Below are 21,356 nucleotides of genomic sequence, written 5' to 3' on the forward strand. Positions count from 1 at the left end.
AAAAAATAAAATAAAATATAAAATAAAATAAATAAAATAAAATAAAATAAAATAAAATAGTATCCGGGTACAGTGGCACAGGCCTGTAGTCCCAGCTATTCTGAAGGGATTGAGGTTGCAGTGAGCCATGATTGTGTCACCGTGCTTCAGCCTCAATGACAGAGCAAGACTCTATCAAAGAAAGAAAAGAAAGAAAAAGAGAAAGAGAAGAAAGAGAAGAAAAGAAAGGAAAAGGAAAATAAAAGAAAAGAAATTCCACTGTTATGACTCAATGTTTTGAAATGCACCCTATTCTCAGATGTATTGGGGAACAAGCAAGACTGAGAAATATTGCTGTGCCTACAACAAACCAAATTACCACTTTACATGCTGGTCATCATAAGTAATATTACTACAAATATAATATGAACCCACTGTTCAAATATAATATGAACCCGCTGTCTTCAGAGTTGCTTTAGAAGTTAGGCTATGTCATTTCTAATCTCCACATTACTCAGAGTTCTCAACTCAAGGGTTTTCAAGAGAAAATAATAAATATACATTGAAATAAACCAAATAATAATTAGAATGACTATTCTCTCTGAAGAAAGATGGCTGTTATAAATGTGTTTGTGCTTTTATTTCTCAATCAAATCACAAGAATCCTTCTAATTTTTGAACACAATTTTAAAGAATGTGGAGTTTCTGACAAGAATTCAAATTCTTAATACTCAAATTATGTGTGACTCTAGAAAATCTAGTTAAGCCTCTAATAGAAAATCTATTTCCTCATCAGTAAAATTAAAATAATTATTTTAAAATGCTTATCACAGCAACTGTATAAATTAGGCACTCAATAAATGGTAGCTATCATTATATGAAATTAACTTTGTGGGAAATTGACCAAAAAGTCAATATATATTTAAATATCTGTTTAATCCAAAGAAAAGTTGTTGATTTTATTATAAAGTTAATTCAAGATCAAACACACACAAATACTTATAATTGAGATATTTTATAATTATTTATAGATCATTCTAGGTTTGTTGCTAAAGATAGCTTAAACTAAATGATAAAGAAATTAATTCTGATTAATTATGAATTTCTTGTGATGTTTGAGCACTTTGTCATGAGATAAAAAGAATAAAACATTCACCTCTGCCCACTAAGAACTTATAATTTAATTCAGTGATTGCATTCAAATCTGTTGGATTTGTATTTAATTTTCTTGAGGGGAAATGTGTCAGCATATCATGGGAGTCAAATAACATTAACAACTACCACTTTCTCCAAAATACTAAGTTTATAAAATGCTTGTTTATTTCAGAGAAGAAAAGAAAGGCAAGTCTAAAAAGCTAAAAGGAGACAAATATGAAAAAAAAAAAAAAAACTTATCCAGAGAAAGTAAAAATCTATTTTTTGAAACTATGAAGAAAACACAAGCTGATGTCTTGGAAGAATGCTATTGCCATCCCCTCACTAGTCTTGTTCCTTCAAAATATGTGGTACAAAGAGAAGGAAAAGCGTAACTGCTCTTTGACTTCCAAGGAATCTTAATCAGAGACTCAAAGATTGAGTCCTAGGTACTCTGAAGAATTTCTATTCTTATCCTCAAAACACTCTAAGAACTCAAATTGCTTCCAGTGGTTTAGCTGAATCCAGAGTGAAAAGAAAATAAAGTACATTTTATAAGAAAATTTCATTTTTCTGCTAGATAAAATTCTCAAAATAGCAATTTCGAGCCAAAATCTACAGAATGTTCTATTTTGAGTGTCTTTACTTTTAAAACAATTTTAGAAATAGTAGTGGCATAGGAACATTATGTCTTACTGTGTTTCTACTTATAAGTGAGTGATCATGAAATAAACACATGTGACTTGCATGTGTGTGACTGTTTATTGATAATAATATTAAAACAACCAAAGTTCAATGCCTCCAACTGAGCTTTAGAGTAGAGGTAAAAATTAAGGAAAGAAAAGTAGTACTGTTTGAATGAAAGGGTGATCTACATTATTTAACTGTTTTTAAATATGATTCCTCAAAAATGATTTTTCTAAAGACCAGAGGAAATTATGCAGTTAAGAATTAGGTAGGCTTCAAGGATCTTGGGTTGTTTTAGTTTTATTTGAATAAACCTTAGAATCTCTAAATTGAATGAATTCTCAGTTTTATTATTTTTGATATTATTTGTTCTCTTGCTCTTGAGAGAAAATGAAAATTCATTTTTTCAGCTAAGACACAAGATAGACAACTCTAGTACTAACAGTCTGTTATAGGAAAAAAAGTTGATCAAGTATTGTAAAACATGTGAATTTAAACTTTTTTTACAATTTAAATAAAAGGACAACAAGAGCAGAAAATAATCTCTCCAAACACATTTCCAAACTTTTGTCTCCCTCAATTTGGGTATGAAATTTTACATTTTCATAATTTCTTGATAATTTACTGCCTATATTCAAAATAGAAGTGACCTGAATTAGACGTCAGGAGACCTGGGAGCCCTTTCTTGGCTACTAAGATGGCATAAGACTTGGGAACGAAGCACTTTTATAAAACATCATAAAACTTTCATGTCTAATGTCTGGACTGTGGCCAGAATTACTAAGTAGGCATAGGAAAATAACTGGTGTTTCAGATGGGTTCCATACCAAAAACTAAACAAAATCTGTTTTACTCTGGGTGCCACATTTTCAATTTTCATTTCCTTTCCACCCATACACATAGACAAGCTCTTCAGATAGCACCCCACCGCTGCTCTGATTTAAAAATAACCAGAGCAGATGATTTCATATCTTACTTTTAGCCACTGAAGCCACACAGCTGCATTAGCCTATGTTTTCTTTTTCTGGAAGAATAAAACTGATCTTAAATGATAGTTATGCCATGCCTACGTTCCTTAGACATGTAACTGCAGAAACAGCTCTTGGTCTCTGTATGTTTTGAGGGATGGAGTATCTATAGTCCTGGGTAGCTGAGCACCATTTTTTTAATGACCTAAAAGGTAATGGGTACCTCAGTTTTGATTAGATCTCCCCAACTGTTGATAGTCTTTACTGTGTATCCCTTTCACCACCAGTAAATGACAATACTCATCATTATATCTTTCTTGCCAGCCCTTTCTTTCTGAGCATCAGGTAATTGTTAAGCCTTTCCTTAAATGTCTTTCTCAGTGCTTGTTGCTATAATCGTTTTCTTGAACTGTGTTTCGGCTTATAACAGTAATCTCGGCTGCATTTCTCCCGGCCTCTGGGGGCTCTTCATAACTTCCTTAAAAGTAGATCTATTCTAGACAGCCTCTTTCTTATCAGAAACTAATTTTCACCTTTGACCTGCTTTTTCCTAGACAGCAAGACTGTATAGGAATTGCTTCATAAAGATTAGAGGGATCAATCACCTACAGAGGCCTAGATTCCTCTTGAGATGACAAATATCTGTTATGATGAGAATCCCCCAGCTTCACAAGAACTCTCATTATAGTTTTGGGCAGTCTTAGTTGATGGGAAGATTTTCCTTTTTATTGTGTCAAAATTTGCTTCTGTGTAACTCCTTCCCATTGGTCCTAATTATGCTTTCGGTATCCAACTCGAAATAAATCTCTCCTATAGGTCAGGAGAGCCAGCAAGCACTAATGTCCCATTTGGATCCAAAGAAGAAAAGAGTGACATGCAAGGGCTGCAAAATAAAGCTACATATGCAGGTTATTTGATTTACTTCATTCATTATTTAACAAAGACATGCTGAAGTATCTGATTCATTGTTTATAGTGGGGACTGACTGAAATACAACCAGAGTAGAAGAACTGTATTTGTCTGCTAGGGCTGCCATAACTAAGTTCAACAAACTGGGTCCTCAAACAACAGAAATTAATTGTCTCACAGTTTTTGAGATGAGAAGTCTGAGATCAAGGTGTCAGCAGGGTGAGTTCCTTCTGAAGGTGTGAGGGTGAATCTCTCCCATGTTTATCTCCAGCTTCTGGTGGCTTCTTGGCAATCTTTGTCATTTGGTTTATAGATTCATCACCTCAGTTTTTGCCTTCATGTTCACACAGTATTCTCCTTGCGTGTATGTCCATCCTATGTCCATATTTTTCTTGTTTACAGGGATACCAGTTTTATTTGTACTAGGCCCCAGCACAATGACATCACTTTAACCTGACCATTTGCCAAGACCCTGTTTCCAAATAAGGTCACATTCTGAGATACTGAGGGTTAGGACTTCAGCATATGAATTTGGGGAGGATATAAGTTAACCCATAATAGTAATCAAATTTACAGGCTTATTAACTATGACTTTGAAGATATTACATACTTTGTCTTATTCTCCTGTTCTATAAAATGGCAATAAAAATAGGACTTAACTTTCCAGAATTGTGGTGAAATCAAATGAGTTAGCATAGGTAAAATGTTAGATCAGTGTCTAATAGTAGATACTTGATAAATATATTTGTTATTGTTTTTATTATTACTCATAATTAGCTAGGTTAATATCATATAACCATTTGTGACTGACAAGGTCCTCTGATTATCTGCAGTAATGTGGACTGCCATTCCCCTGGCTGTAGAACTCCAGACACATTCTCTGGCAAGTACTAGCAGGTCCCAAGCCTCAGGTAGGAAGAGCTTGACACCCAAGCAGAGGAATATAAAATGCAGAACTTTCTCTGAAAAGGGATGGGCAGCTTGAGTATATAGGAACTAGAATTCACCTGTCCAAACTACTAATCATTAATTCATTTGTAAGTAAGAGTCACTTCCATAAAATATATTTCTAGTTGCCCAGTCAACTGGAAAGTAGCCCTTCTACTTTCTCAGCCTCATGTCCAGGTTAACAACCCAAATAGTTCCAGTAGTTCCTTATATGGTATGGCTTATTTCTCATCAGCAGCAAGTTGCTCTTTTCTGCACATGATCCATTTCACTATAATTCTTTTAAAAGAAGGTCCCTGGATTTGAAAACAAGACTTAAGTACAGTGCTGACAATATTTTTTCATGACATAATTCTTAATGCTTATCTGTTACTATTTTGTTGTTGTTTTTGTTGTTTAGTAGATATATAACAATGAATTCATAACATTCTCTGATGCTTGCTCAAAAGTGACCTTTGTTCATGATGATGAAGCTGTATATGCCAGTAAAACAGAACTTGTAGAAGATAGATAGGTAGGTAGGTAGATTAGGTAGGTAGGTAGGTAGGTAGGTAGGTAGATAGATAAATTTCAAGGAATTTGCTTAGAACTGGCCAGACAAATCTGAAGTCCATAGGGTGAGTCATCAGGAAGGGGAGAACAGAAACATTGAAGGAGCTGAATTCCAAAAGTTGAATTACTTCAGGGAAACCTTAATTCCATTCATAATGTCTCTCAGCTGATTGGCTCATGTCCCTCTAGATTATCCAAAATAATCTCCTTTACAAAACTCAACGGATTGAGTTATAATGTTAATCATATTCACAAAATACTTTCACAGCAACATCTACATTGTGTTTGATTGAGTGATTGGGTAGTATAGCCAAGCCAAGTGGATACATACAACTTACCATCACAGAGCTCATTCCCACTCTGAAAAATTATTAATGGCTGCCTGAAATGCCATTTTTAGAAGGATTCTGAGGCTGTTTCTAGTCTCAGAATAAGAGTACTTAGCAGTATCTGCCTAGTAGTTTCTCCATATTCAAGAGATATACAAATACAAATATTTTCTTGTACAAGGAAAAAAAGTGAATGATCTAGTCACAGGAAAGCTTGAGATAGTTCCTGAGATTTTAACAAGATGGCTTATTTCTCATCATCAGCAAGTTGCTCTTCTCTGCACATGATCCATTTCACCATAATTCTTTTAAAAGAAGGTTCCTGGATTTGAAAACAAGACTTTAAGTACAGTGCTGACAATATTTTTTCATGACATGATAATTATTAATGTTTATCAGTTACTATTTTGTTGTTTAGCAGATACATCACAATGAATTCGTAGGTAGATAAGGTAGGTAGGTAGGTAGATGGGTCAAAGGGGAAGTTTAAAGGGCTACACAAATGGAATTTACTATTTCTAATCTAATAACAGAAACTGACAAACATAAATGTAAATAATATGACCACTGTAATTAGTATAAGAGTCTCAAAAATAGTATGATACTATCAAAGAAATGCAGTGGTATATCACGATGTGAACACAATTTCTCCAGGCCAATGGTATATGCCTACAAATTTTTCAGTTGCCATTTTCTATGTAGAATATATAATTTGGTACATTCATTGGACAATAAAAGTAATATCTAAAGACATATAAGATGGATTGCATTTTCCTTCTTGGGAATTTAAGTCATTCAAGTGTTGGTAACATATATCCGACGCATTAGATGTATAGTATGCTGTGTAGTGAGAGTAAGTGGGGGAAAACTGCCGAAGTCAGAAAAGAGATTTCACTACCTCTTTTGAATATTTAGAAAAACACTTGAAAATCCAATAAATGTTTTAATCCTTTGTGTTTGGTAAGGGTTTTTTTTTTTTTTTTTTTTTTTTTTTTTTTAGACATAACTCTTAGACATGACATTTAAACTGCAGTTCACCCTCTAGACACAGTTGTTTTCAAATACTGACTTGTACCTTCAATATCTTTGAAACCCATATTTTCTCATTCAGTTAGGTGATGTTTCTCATTTCCTGTTTTAAAATCTCTAATTGTAGGTGAAATAATAACTATCATTTATTATCATAAAGCTTTCTTCATGCAGAGAGGCAGTGAAACTAATTAAAATCATCACAAAAGCATGATTGCATAAAAATATTTTTTAAATAAGAGGGAAAAGAAAAATATTTTCTCTATATGCAATAAAAAATAGTGAATAATCTAGTCACAGGAAAGGCTAAGTTTCTGAGGTCATCAGTGTGCTGCAAGATGGATATAATAACACAAAACTTCATACTTACCTTTTGCTTACCTTGTACTCAGAACGTATACTCAAAGCAATTGTGTAAGAAACTTTTTCCAGAACAGTGTTTCATGAAGAGCAAAAGCACAAGAAGGTGTCACTGACTCCACGTTTAGTGAGATTCCTAACACCACAGAGGATTCTGCAGGCTTGCCCGGCCATCTTCCCAATCAGTGCACACATCCTCAATGTCTTCTGATCCTAAACTCACCTCTTCATTTCTCTTCTTTAAGATCTATAATGGACATTACTTTGTACCTTATATGTAACTCCTTACCAAAAACCCTATAGTGTTCAAGGCCCCTTCTAATACTCAAGACTCTCAGGGTCTCCAGAAGCCCTACCTATATCAACTAGAGAGCCCTTTTTTCTCTGCTAATCAAGTACCAGTTCTAGCCACAGAAAAATCTTGTTGGGCCCAACTTTTTAGGTCCTGCCCAGGCTGCTTAGAATTTTATACTGATAGATCTTCTTTAACTTTCTTGCTTTCCTCTTATTCCAATGTCCCAGAAACCCCCAAGCTTGGTCCCTCTTTTGTGGTTAGTTTACTTAACTAATCATACATATTAAATACTACTAAGTGCATAACTAGAGAGAACTCATGGGAAAATACTTTATTGTCTTATGTTTCTCAAACCATTAGCATCTTTCCAATTCCACATCTCTTTTACCCCATAAATTCTCTAAACTTAATGTCAACATTTGCCTTAAATAGATTTAATTAGTATAATAAGACACCAATCTAACCAATGTTTTGAGTTAGAGACAAGCTTGGAGAAGGTAAAGCAGTGGTTCTCAACCATGGGATTCCATGGCCCACAATGGACATTTTTAAAATGTCTCAGGCGTATTTGGTTGTCACAGCTGGAGGGATGGATGCAACACACATTTAACAGACAGATACCAAGAATGCTGTTAGACATCTTACAAAACAGAGAACAGCCTTCTTGCAGAACAAAGAAGTGCCCATTCCAAAATGTTAGTAGTGCAGAGGAGTAGTAGCCCTGACATAAAACTACTTTTTGGTATGGATGAGTAATAAAGATGTGGGTGAATTATGAATGTCTATATTTACCAGAAAGAAAATAAGCTTCAATTTCTGAGGTATATTGTTTAGCTAAAAGAAGAACTTTATGATTCTAAATTGTTTCAGCAAATGTCCAGAGTATGTAGACATTTTTCTTGAATGGTTTCAGTATATTCCTGCCTAAAGGCAGCAGAGAAAATGTGGAAACATTTCAGAAAGTTTGCAATATTATTGGCACTCTGGGAATAACAAGTATCACTCAACCGAAGAAGAAAAAAAAAAAAAAAAAAACAACTCAGAAGACACCGCTCTGGGACTTACTCCTGATTTTTTCATTTACTATTGTCAATTATGAAATCATCATCTTCCTATAATAATATTATATCTTCAGTCTCATCACTGCAGGTTATATTAGATACTATTAACAAAATAGTCTAATGATTAAGACAAAAAATTTCATCTCATGGCTTCAAGATCCATATTGGTGTTACTTCAATTGCAATGTTAATTATTTGTGTTCAACTATTTGGAGTTGATTTGCGTTCTTACACATTTAAACTGTAAGTTGTGTTTTCAATTGATAGCTGTTTTCAGCACAAGATAAACATGAATGCATTCTCATAAGAGTTCTTGTGGGTGCCGGCTCCCTCCCATTTTTGAAAAACTGAGAGCTCATTCCCTGGCTGTTTTTGTCTTTGCTTGTTTGTACTGAAAACAGCATTAAAAAAATAATTTTAAATAGAAGTTTTTGGTAATTTACACTTGATGAAAGAGAATAATTTTTATAACTTATATTTTTAATTAAATTATAGAAAGTTCCTGCATCAAATGATATGATGTCACTGCTTGCCTATTTAAAGCAGCCATTTTGAGTGGCTTTGAAAGATTCTATTTTTTCCTAGTATTAGTAATTTCTCCTTCTACTACTTACCTTGCTTCGGGAGAGCATGTCTCTTTCTACCTTGGATTATAGTTAATGTGTGTACATGTCTTCTATTTTCTTTCAGATTACAAACTGTTTACAAAGAGGAAATAAGCCCTTCTCAACCTTCTATCTCCTGGCACACTCTATTTCTATAGTAAAGTGAAACTGAATTGATACTCTAATTTGAGTCAAATTCCTAAAAATTAGAGGTTCATATATACCTGTATAAACAAAGGTGTGTATCTTCTGTATCTATAGTAAAGTGAAACTGAATTGATACTGTATTGTAACAAAAAGCTCAGGAGTAAAAGTGTTTGATATGGCTCTGGCATTCATGAGCATCAAGTCTAATAGCCTAGGTCTGATTTTTAAAATAGTCCACCCAAATTTGAAATTAACAATAAACTCTGTTCCCATTTTCTCTCAGAGATGGGTAGAAATAAAAATCCTTTATTCTGGCAAAAATGTCTGCTGATGCTAGCCTTAATAAGATAGTCTTAAAGTCATGGTCTACTGGCAGCTGCTATTGTAAGTGGAGAACCTAACTGATGGCAGCTACTACTGTTGGAAGCCTCCAGCAGTTACAGCTTAACAGCTCTTTTCAATAGAGTCCCCAGTGTCAATTTCTTTTCCGCTGAGTGTTTAACCTGGAATATGGCTAGGGCTCATTATACCTAGGCAAGTAGGCCAGTGACCAGAACATGTCCAGATAGGTAAAAGATAAAAATGTTGCCCAGTCAAGCTGATAGAAAATCTAGGTGTAATTAGTAATGAACCTACTGTTCAACTCCATATCCACTCTTCTTTGCTCTGCTTTGTGATCCTGGAACTGACACTGTGTAAAACACACTTCTCTATCCAGTGACTCCCTGTTAAGCTCTGCCAGTAGGGAGGTGAGAGGAACACTGTTAAGTGGAGGAGAGAAAAGGAAGTTGCTCTTTCCTGTTTATTTTCCCTAACATACATCACTATGGCTGCAACATCTGGCCCAGTGTCCAATTTCTTTCCTATATCCTCAGTAGCAACCTCATTGTACCCCTCAAGATTATCAGCCCAGCGGGGATACTCCCTTTTCAGAAGCCTTAGGATGAGCTCCAGAGTGCCCCTTCTCCTATATTCTATGTTCTCATTTATTCTTTTGTTTCCCCAGTTTAAGCTGTGGTAGCTGTTCCTTAGATAGAGTTGCTGTCTCTGTGTTACTTTGACCATATTTTTTACATTTAAAGCCCTCCAATACTTATGTAACCAAATCCTTATATTAAATGAAAAAATGTCCTGGCAGGATTACAACTAATACACCAGTTACATTCAAATATCCAAGCAGGTAGATGCACAAAGCCATTAGCCAACAATGGAAATCTAAGCTCATGACTGGGATTTGAAGGTGGGACTCTGGTTCCATGACCGGTGTATACAATTGTGCATGTGTGTACACATAGCGTGATGAGCAGGAAGGATCCAGTTAGTACAAAGAGATTGGGAAATCAAAGCAATTACTAATATAGGTTTAAGGATTCTTAAGTTGGCAAAATAGCCCAGCTTCTGACTTCATCCTGCAACATCAACTCTTAACTATAGCAGTAAAAAATAATCTTGGAGTTTACTAGCAAGATAAAATAATAAAATAAAAATTATAACATACATGGCAAGAATCAAAGCTGCCTTGATCTGATATGTTTGTGAGATGCAAAGGCGCGAAATGAAAGGTAACCGCAGGCAAGAGTAGAAGGAAAGAGTTTTAATTTATGCTCTAGCATCTATCCTCCATGCCATTGTTGTCGTTGGACAAACAATGCCTCCCCCTTCACCTCAAATATTGACAGAAACAGTCAGACTACAAGGGCCTTTACATGATATCCTAGGGAAATAAAAACTCCCTGCTCATGGGAGAAGTAGAAGAAAATAGATATGGACTGAGTGGCCACCTTCCGGCATTGATTTTCCACTGTCTTCTTTTAACCTAAGGCCTGATGAATTACAAATCTCAAGAGATTGCCTTCTCCCCCGGCTGCTGTTTTGAAAAGAAAAAAGTAAAGAAGAAAATTTGAGGAGACTATGCCTGGAGAGGTGGTTGCAAATAGATATAATGAACAAGGGTTCTGTCATCCTGGGACCCTCTCTCCTAGGAAACAGGTGGAACAAATCAAAAGATGTATACTAACTGAAGAATATATAGCTATCAGACAGAATAATTTCCCCGGAAACAGCAGCAAAGAAAAAGAAAGTGTAAAAGAAATATATAAAGTGTAAAAGATTAGACAACAGTTAGAAATAACAGCCTCAGAAGTTTTAGTGTACAAAGACCCACACTGAATATGCTTTTGGAGAAAGAAGCAAGTTTAACCATTTAAGAGTTGCTACAAAAGACTATGGAAAGTAAAACAGTCAAAGACTTGGTCAGCTTACCGTGGTCTTAGGGAAAAGAAAAAGCTAACACAAAGGAAAATGAAAAGTATATCCTTAGTAATGTCATATTAAAATTTTAGACAATATCAGGTCATTTAAAAACTCAATACATTCTAAAATATAAAAATCATGTATATTGTTTTTGTTTATAATTCATTAAAATTAGGAATTAATAACAAAAATCCAATACACAGAAACTGAATAATAGCTCATGGAATAATCATTGTATTTAAAGGGAAATTAAGAATTATTTAAAGCTGAACAGTAACTAGAATACTGTGTGGTAAATTTGTGGGACACAGCTATGCTGTAGTTAGAGGGAAATTTAGAACTTTAAATACATGTACCTTTAAATTCTTCATTTAGATACTAGTTTGGTCTAAGACAGTGACTGAGCACACAAGGTGGGAAGTACTGAGTTAGTATCTGTTTGGTGTTATTAGAGTTCTGGAGATGCACATACGTAAGTGTAAATTTCATGTCAGCCACTAGCTATATAATCTTGAGCAAAATATTTTACCTCGTATATTCACTTTCCGTCTCTATAAAATAAGTCTGATAGAAGTACCTCTCAGGGTAGATGCAAGGAACAAATTTAAAAATCTATTTGTTGTAAGTGTTAGCTATTATTACTTTTAGCAAGAAAAAAATGAGGACAAAGGTATAACACTACCAGTGAGTCCAACTTTTAGTGGCAACTACTTTGCATTACCAGTTTTTATCAAAGATTATTCCATGTATGCATATCTTTATAGAGTGTTGAAGCCAGACATTCACAAACTCCACATTGTAAAATCCTAACTTAAAGCCAGACATTCCCAAACTCCACATCATAAAATCCAAGCTTACGCTACCTCGAAGCCCGTCTGTTTTTCTCTGAGGCCTGGGAGAGGGATAGTGACATTACATTGGCCCAATTTTGATTTTTTCCCCTCAAGATGTAACACTTCCTGTGTCCTCCACCACAACCATTCTGTCTTACTAAGTAAAGCCTGTCACTCATTTGGGTACAAGGACTTTGGGGTGATAGTTTGGTTCTCAATATGGTTATCATCTTGAGAAGTAAACTGTCAACCCAAAGTCCTTCTTGTATCTTTCCGAAAACCGAAAACACAACAAGTGCATAAGTGCACACATGGAAATGCCTGCTGCTCCCAAGTAAGACGTGCAAACTTAACTTAAATAACTAGTAGTACCATGATAACTTCTCATTTGCAAACAAACAAACAAAAAAACTATGAACATGTCAAATTTTAAGTAGTAAAATCATTTGTGCTGTGGGTAGATTCCTTTGAAGAAAGAGCTCAGTCTGCAGAATTTCTAGGATGTTTGCTTCAAGATCAGATCAACACACTTAGGTTCGACAATTAAAGTTTCCCTGTCATCTTTTGGATATGTGACTTCTCCAGTTGTTTGAATAAAATGAATAACTTCTTTGAAACCATGTCATTAGTTTCAGTATACACTGAAAGTTTGATGCTGATTGTCTTACTTAATCAGCAGACCAGTCCTTTGTGATTATTTTAGCTCCATTTTACAGGCAAAAAAAATTAAGCTTTAGAGATTAAGTAGTTAATTCAAAATCATACAATTACAAAGAGGTGGTTCAAGACAAGTATTATGAGGGTTCATAGATAATAGAGATCATATCCAATAGCGGACAATTAGCATTAGTTACCCAGATGACTACACGTATCTCTTAACCTCTTACCACTAAATTAATCTTCTGAAGATCCTAGCCTATAGTAGTTTGTGCATGTGTTATGGCTGGCTACCCTTTATTAGTAACTTTGTTTAGCTTGGAATATTTTCATTAGTTTACATTTTTCTGGTTTATTCCTGTAAGAGAGCATTTTACTGGAAGAAGGTAAAGAATATGGCTCCATTTAATTAGGGTCAAGGCAGTGCAAAGGAATCATCTCCACAAAAGCTGACATCTGAATGAAGTAGTCCTTTGAAACTGGCTGAGGAAATGAACTTTAAAGTAAATTTGAAGGAACTTAGTTGAGAACTACCAGGGCAAAGAAGCCCAGACCATTTGAGCCTGTCTGAATAAAATGTGGCCTTGGTCAGCAAGAATAAGAATAAAATTTTAATTTCATTCATCACAAGAGACCTAAGAAAATGGAAAGGATATTTTTTAAATTTGAAACTTGCATGCAAATTGTAATACATAAGTGATGGGACCTCAAAAGAGTAAGGAAGGAAGTTCTGAGAGCAGAGAACTTGTTTCTGCAGAATCCTGCTCATGGAAGACAAAGCCTTGCATTCTGCTTGGGTTTCACCTTAAAGAAGTTTACTTCAGTTGACTATTTGTGCCCTGTGTCAATCAGGAATGTTATAAAGTCAAACAAAGCATTGTACAATGGCTTGCTGAGAAAAGAGGGCGTAGTGCATTACAGAATTCATTTCTGTAAGTTATGATTTGAACAGAAGCCCTCAAGTTCTTGAGCATAAGGATTTCGAACAGAGGAAACTATAATAGCTTGCCTGATTTTTTCTATTCATCCAGAAAATTTGCACTCTTTGGCAGAATACAAAACTATGAATAAGCTTTAGGAAAATGCTATTGTTCTCTTACAGTTCTTATTTAAATAGTCTTTTAAAATAATTGCTATTTTTTATCATTATAAAAGTAGTAAGAAAGCTTGTTTTATAAATTTAAAAATAAATGTGTTTATTAAATAAGTTAAGCCTCTTCAAGATTTGGTGGAACATGCTATTCAGATCTTTGTTTAAAATGGCATACACACACAAACTTGCACATTTTGAGTCTTAAAAGCATTGCTTCCTGTTGCATTGGCAAAAAAATTAATTAACTATTAATTAATATTTTTATTTTTATGTGGGCTAATACCTAGGCTTTATTCTGAAGAGTTTTATTTTTTACTCCTTTATGGCTCTATGCTCCAATAGTACTTTGATGAATTATAAAGATTTGCTTTGTAATTGGTTATAAAATGTCATCTTTTATTTAAGTTTTTCTCTCACAAAACATGGTGCTTTATTTTGCATATTATTCATGCAGCACAAAGACAAATTCCATGATCCTCATTGAATTACACATTTAATGACTGATAAGATCAGCTTGCCAATCATTTATTACCGTGCATCCCACTCAGTGTAATATTCCCAACTGTAACCTAAAAAAAAAAAAAAAAAGAGGAGATATAATAGTAAAACAAATCAACTTATGTGATGTGGGCAAATGAGAATGGAATAAGCAAGGTAGAATGGTAGAATGCTCCACCATGGCAAAAATACTTCGAGGCACAAGCAAAAGCAACCGTGGATTGCATTTAATTACTACACAATAATTGTTTTACTAAACTTAGTATGTGGTTGTAATTCACAACTCTTGTTGCACATTTCACTCACCAGAGAGAGGTTTTAACCAGTATCACCCTAATGCCAAAACCAGGAAAGGACAAAAAAACCCAAAAAACTACAGACCAGTATCTCTGATTAACATAGACGCAAAAATCCCCCCCAAAATACTAGCTAACTGAATTCCACAGCATATCAAAACGATAATTCACCATGATCAAGTGGGTTTCGTACCAGGGATGCAGGTATGGTTTAACACCACAAGTTAATAAATGTGATACACCACATAAAGAGGATTAAAAATGAAAATCACATGATCATCTCAATAGATGCAGAAAAAGCATTTGACAAAATCCAACATCCCTTTATGATTAAAATCCTCAGCAAAATTGACATAGAAGGGACATAGCTTAACGTAAAAAAAGCCATCTATGACAAATCCACAGCCAACATTATGCCAAATGTGGAGAAGTTAGAAGCATTCTCACTGAGAACTGGAACAAAACAAGGATACCTACTTTCACCACTTCTATTAAACATAGTATCAGAAGTCTTACCCAGAGCAATCAGACAAGAGAAAGAAATAAAGGGTGTCCAAATCAGTAAAGAGGAAGTCAAACTATCACTGTTTGCTGATGATATGATCATATACCTAGAAAACCCTCAAGACTCCTCCAAAAAGCTCCTAGAACTGATAAATGACTTCAGCAAAGTTTCAGGATACAAAATCCATTTACACAAATCAGTCTCACTGCTATACACCAACAGTGATTAAGTTGATAAATCAAAACGTAACCCTTTTTACAAGAGCTGCAAATAAATAAATAAATAATAAAATACTTAGAAATATACCTAGGAGATGAAAGACCTCTACAAGGAGATGAGAGACCTCTACAAGGAAAACTGCAAAACACTGAGGAATGAAATCATAGATGACACAGACAAATAGAAACACGTTCCATGCTCATAGATGGGTAGAATCAATACTGTGAAAATGACCATATTGCAAAAGCAATCTACCAATTCCATGCAATACCATCAAAATACCACCATGATTCTTCACAGAACTAGAAAAAAAATCCTAAAATTCATATGGAATCAAAGAAGGGCCTGCATAATGAAGGCAAGACTATGCAAAAAGAACAATTTGGAGGCATCACATTACCTAGATTTAAAAACTACACTATAAAGCCATAGTCACCAAAACAGCATGGTACTGGTATAAAAAATAGGCACATAGACCTATGGAACAGAATAGAGAACTTTTAGGCCTCTGAGCACGAGCTAAGCCACCATGTCCGCTGTGGCCCGCTCGTATATATCCAGATAGCCTGAAGCAAGTGAAGAATTACAAAAGAAGTGAAAATGGCTGGTTCCTGCCTTAACTGATGACATTACCTTGTGACATTCCTTCTCCTGGCTCAGAAGCTCCCCAACTGAGTACCTTGTGACCCCCGCCCATGCCTACCTTAGAACAAGCCCCTTCGACTGTAATTTTCCACCACCTACTCAAATCCTATAAAACTGCCCCACCCCACCCCTATCTCCCTTTGCTGACTCTTTTTGGACTCAACCTGCCTGCACCCAGGTGATTAAAAAGCTTTACTGCTCACACAAAACCTGTTTGGTGGTCTCTTCACATGGACATGTGTGACATTTGGTGCTGAAACCCGGGACAGGAGGACTCCTTCGGGAGACCAGCCCCCTGTCCTCACCCTCACTACGTGAGGAGATCCACTACAACCTTGGGTCCTCAGACCAGACAGCCCAAGGAACATCTCACCAATTTCAAATCAGGTAAGCAGTCTTTTCACTCTCTTCTCCAGCCTCTCTCACTACCCTTCAATCTCCCTCTCTTGCTGCACTTCAATCTCCCTGTCCTTCCAATTCTAATTCTTTTTTCCTCTCTAGTAGAGACAAGGAGACACATTTTATCCATGGACCCAAAACTCCGGCACCAGTCATGGACTAAGGAAGACAGTTTTTCCTTGGTGTTTAATCACTGCAGGGACCCCTCCTGATTATTCACCCACACTTCATTGGTGTCTGGTCACTGGGGGGATGCCTGCCTTGGTCATTCACCCACATTCCCTTGGTGGCAAGTCAATTGCAGGGATGCCTGCTTTGGCTGCTCAGGCACATTGCAGCCCAGGGCTGCTCACCACCCCCCTTCTCCGTGTCTCTACCCTGTCTTTCCTCTGGGCTTGCCTCCTTCACTATGGACAACCTTCCACCCTCCTTCTTTTCCCTTAACCTGTGTTCTCAAGAACTTAAAACCTCTTCAACTCACACCTGACCTAAAACCTAAGCCTCTTGTTTCCTTCTGCAACACCACTTGGCCCTAATACAAACTTGATAATGTCTCTAAATGGCCAGAAAACCACACTTTCGATTTCTTCATGCTACAAGACCTAGGTAATTTTGTCGAAAAATAGGCAAATGGTCTGAGGTGCCAGATGTCCAGGCATTCTTTTACACATTGGTTCCTCCCTAGTCTCTACCCACAATGCGACTCCTCCCAAATCTTTCTTCTTTCTCTCCTGTCCGTTCCTTCAGTCTGTACCCCAAACTCTGAGTTCTTTGAATTCTCCTTTCCTAAGGACTCATCTGACCTCTCCCCTCCTCCCCAGGCTGCTCCTCACCAGGGCGAGCCAGGTCCCAATTCTTCCTCAACCTTTGCTCCCCTACCCTGTAATCCTCCTATCACCTCCCCTCTTCACACCTGGTCCAGCTTACAGTTTCGTTCAGCGACTAGCCCTCCCTGACCTGCCCAACAATTTCCTCTTAAAGAGGTGGCTGGAGCTAAAGGCATAGTCAAGGTTAATGCTCCTTTTTTCTTTATCCGACCTATCCCAAATCAGTTAGAATTTAGGCTCTTTTTCATTAAATATAAAAACCCAGCCCAGTTCATGGCTGGCCTTTTTGGCAACAACCGTTAGACACTTTACTGCCCTAGACCCAGAAGGGCCAGAAGGTCGTCTTATTCTCAATATGCATTTTATTCCCCAATCCACTCCCGACATTAGAAAAACGCTGCAAAAATCAAATTCCGGCCCTCAAATCCCACAACAGGACTTAATTAGCCTTGCCTTCAAGGTGTACAATAATAAAGAGGAGTTGCAGTTACTTGCCTCTGCTGTGAGAGAAACCCCAGCCACATCTCCAGCACACAAGAACTTCAAAACGCCTAAGCCACAGTGGTCAGGCATTCCTTCATGACCTCCTCCCCCAGGATCTGGCTTCAAGTGCCTGAAATCTGGCCACTGGGCAAAGGAATGGCCGCAGCCTGGGATTCCTCCTAAGTCATGTCCCAACTGTGTGGGACCCCACTGGAAATTGGACTCTCCAACTTTCCCAGCAGCCACTCTCAGAGCCCCTGGAACTCTGGCCCAAGGATCTCTGACTGACTCCTTCCCAGATCTTCTCAGCTTAGCAGCTGAAGACTGATGCTGCCCGATTGCCTCGGAAGCCTCCTGGACCATTACAGATGGTTTGGGTAACTCCCAGTGGAAGATAAGTCTGTCCCCTTCTTAATTAATATGGAGGTTACCCACTCCACATTACCTTCTTTTCAAGGATGTGTTTCCCTTGCCTCCATAACTGTCATGGGTATTGATGGCCAGGCTTCTAAACCTCTTAAAACTCCCCAACTCTGATGCCAACTTGGACAACATTCTTTTATGCACTTCTTTTTAGTTATTCCCACCTGCCCAGCTCCCTTATTAGATCGAGACATTTTAACTAAATTATCTACTTCCCTGACTATTCCTAGGCTACAGCCACACCTCGTTGCTGCCCTTTTCCCCAGTTCAAAGTCTCCTTCTTATCTTCCCCTTGTATCTCCCCACCTTAATCCACAAGTATGGGACATATCTACTCCCTCTTTGGTGACCGATCATGTACCCCTTACCATCCCATTAAAACCTAATCACCCTTACCCTGCTCAACCCAATATCTCATCCCACAGCATGCTTTAAAAGGATTAAAGCCCGTTATCACTCACCTGTTACAGCACAGCCTTTTAAAGCCTATAAATTGTCCCTATAATTACCCATTTTAACTGTCCAAAAAACTGGACAAGTCTTACAAGTTAATTAAGGATCTGCACCTCATCAACCAAATGGTTTTGCCTATCCACCGTGTGGTGCCCAACCTGTACACTGTTTTGTCCTCAATACCTTCCTCCACAACTCACTATTCTGTTCTTGAGTTTAAAGATGCTTTTTTCACTATTCCCCTTCACCTGTCATCCCGGCCTCTCTTTGCTTTCACTTGGACTGACCCTGACACCCATTAGGTTCAGCAAATTACCTGGGCTATACTGCCGCAAGGCTTCAGGGACAGCCCTCATTACTTCAGCCAAGCTCTTTCTCATGATTCACTTTTTTCCACTTCTCTCCTTCTCACCTTATTCAATATATTGATGACCTTCTACTTTGTAGCCCCTCCTTTGAGTCTTCTCAACAAGATACCTTCTTGCTCCTTCAACATTTATTCTCCAAGGGATATCAGGTATCCCCTTCCAAAGCTCAAATTTATTATCCATCTGTTACCTACCTCAGCATATTTCTTCATGAAAACACATGTGTTCTCCCTGCCAATCGTGTCTGACTGATCGCTCAAACCCCAACCCCTTCCACAAAACAACAACTCCTTTCCTTCCTGGACATGGTTAAATACTTTTGCCTTTGGATACCTGGTTTTGCCATCCTAACAAAACCATTATATAAACTCACAAAAGGAAACCTAGCTGACCCCATAGATCCTAAATCCTTTCCCCACTTCCCTTTCCATTCCTTAAAAAACAACCCTAAAAGCTGCTTCCACACTAGCTCTCCCTAACTCTTCCCAGCCCTTTTTACATTACACACAGCCAAAGTGCAGGGTTGTGCGGTCGGAATTCTTACACAAGGGCTGGGACCATGCCCTGTAGCCTTTCTGTCCAAACAACTTGACCTTACTGTTGTAAGTTAGCCCCCACATTATTCCTGATACCATACCTGGCCCTCATGACTGTATCTCTCTCATCCACCTGGCATTCACTCCATTTCCCCATATTTCTTTCTTTCCTGTTCCTCACCCTGATCACACTTGTCTTACTGATGGCAGTTCCACCAGGCCTAATTGCCACTCACGAGCAAAGGCAGGCTATGCTATAGTATCTTCCACATCTATCATTGAGGCTACCACTCTGCCCCCCTCCACTACCTATCAGCAAGCCAAACTCATTGCCACAATGCAGTCCCTCACTCTTGCAAAGGGACTACGCATCGATATTTATCCTGACTCTAAATATGCCTTCCATATCCTGCACCACCACGCTGTTATATAGGCTGAAAAACGTTTCCTCACTACACAAGGGTCCTCCATCATTAATGCCTCTTTAATAAAAACTCTTCTCAAGGCTGCTTTACTTCCAAAGGAAGCTGGAGCCATTCACTGCAAAGGCCAACAAAAGGCATCAGATCCCATCGCTCTGGGATGGATAACACTTATGCTGATAAGGTAGCTAAAAAAGCAGCTAGTGTTCCAAGTTCTGTCCCTCACGGCAGTTTTCCTCCTCCTCATCAGTCACTCCCACCTACTCTCCCACTGAAACTTCCACCTATCAATCTCTTCCCACACAAGGCAAATGGTTCTTGGACCAAGGAAAATATATCTCCTTCTAGCCTTATAGGTCCATTCTATTCTGTCATCATTTCATAAGCCACTAGCCCATCTCTTAAAACCTCTAATTTCATTTCCACCATGGAAATCTATCCTCAAGAGAATCACTTCTCCGTATTCCATCTGCTATTCTACTACTCTTCAGAGATTGTTCAGGCCCCCTCCCTTCCCTACACATCAACCTCGGGCATTTGCCACCTGCCCAGAACTGGCAAATTTACTTTACTCACATGCCCCAAGTAAGGAAACTAAAATACCTCTTGGTCTAGGTAGACACTTCACTGGATGGGTAGAGGCCTTTTCCCCAGGGTCTGAGAAGACCACCACGGTCATTTCTTCCCTTCTGTCAGACATAATTCTTTGGTTTGGCCTTCCCACTTCTACACAATCTGATAATGGACTGATCTTTATTGGTCAAATCACCCAAGCCATTTCTCAGGCTCTTGGTTTTCGGTGGAACCTTCATACCCCTTACCATCCTCAATCTTCGGGAAAGGTAAAACAGACTAATGGTATTTTAAAAGCCTACCTCACCAAGCTCATCCTCCAACTTAAAAAAGAGGACTCTGTCAAGGATAGAGCCCAAAAAACTCACCAACCAAGCAAGTAATTATGCTGAACCCCCTTGGGCACTCTCTAATTGGATGTCCTGGGTCCTCCCAATTATTAGTCCTTTAATACCTATTTTCCTCCTCCTTTTATTGAGAACTTGTGTCTTCCGTTTAGTTTCTCAATTCATACCAAACCATATGCAGGCCATCAGCAATCATTCTATGCAACAAATGTTTCTTCTAACAACCCCACAATATCACCCCTTACCACAAAATCTTCCTTCAGCTTAATCTCTCCCACGCTAGGTTCCCACACTGCCCTTAATCCTGCTTGAAGCAGCCCTGAGAAACATCACCTGTTATGTCTCCATACCACCACCCCAAAATTTTTGCTGCTCCAACACTTTACTATTTTATGTTATTTTTCTTATTAATATAAGAAGACAGGAATGTCAGGCCTCTGAGCCCAAGCTAAGCCATCATATCCCCTGTGACCTACAGGTATACATCCAGATGTCCTGAAGCAAGTGAAGAATCACAAAAGAA

At 37.6% G+C, this 21,356-nt stretch overlaps 1 pseudogene; it reads right to left on the reverse strand.

Moving 5' to 3' along the window:
* LOC140712650 (uncharacterized) overlaps positions 1 to 18,967 on the reverse strand; it is a 110,310-nt pseudogene extending 91,343 nt beyond the window's left edge.
* Positions 18,968 to 21,356: the final 2,389 nt, after the last annotated feature.

The sequence above is a fragment of the Chlorocebus sabaeus genome, chromosome 10 (assembly GCF_047675955.1).
Source record: "Chlorocebus sabaeus isolate Y175 chromosome 10, mChlSab1.0.hap1, whole genome shotgun sequence".
NCBI classification, from domain to species: Eukaryota; Metazoa; Chordata; class Mammalia; order Primates; family Cercopithecidae; genus Chlorocebus; species Chlorocebus sabaeus.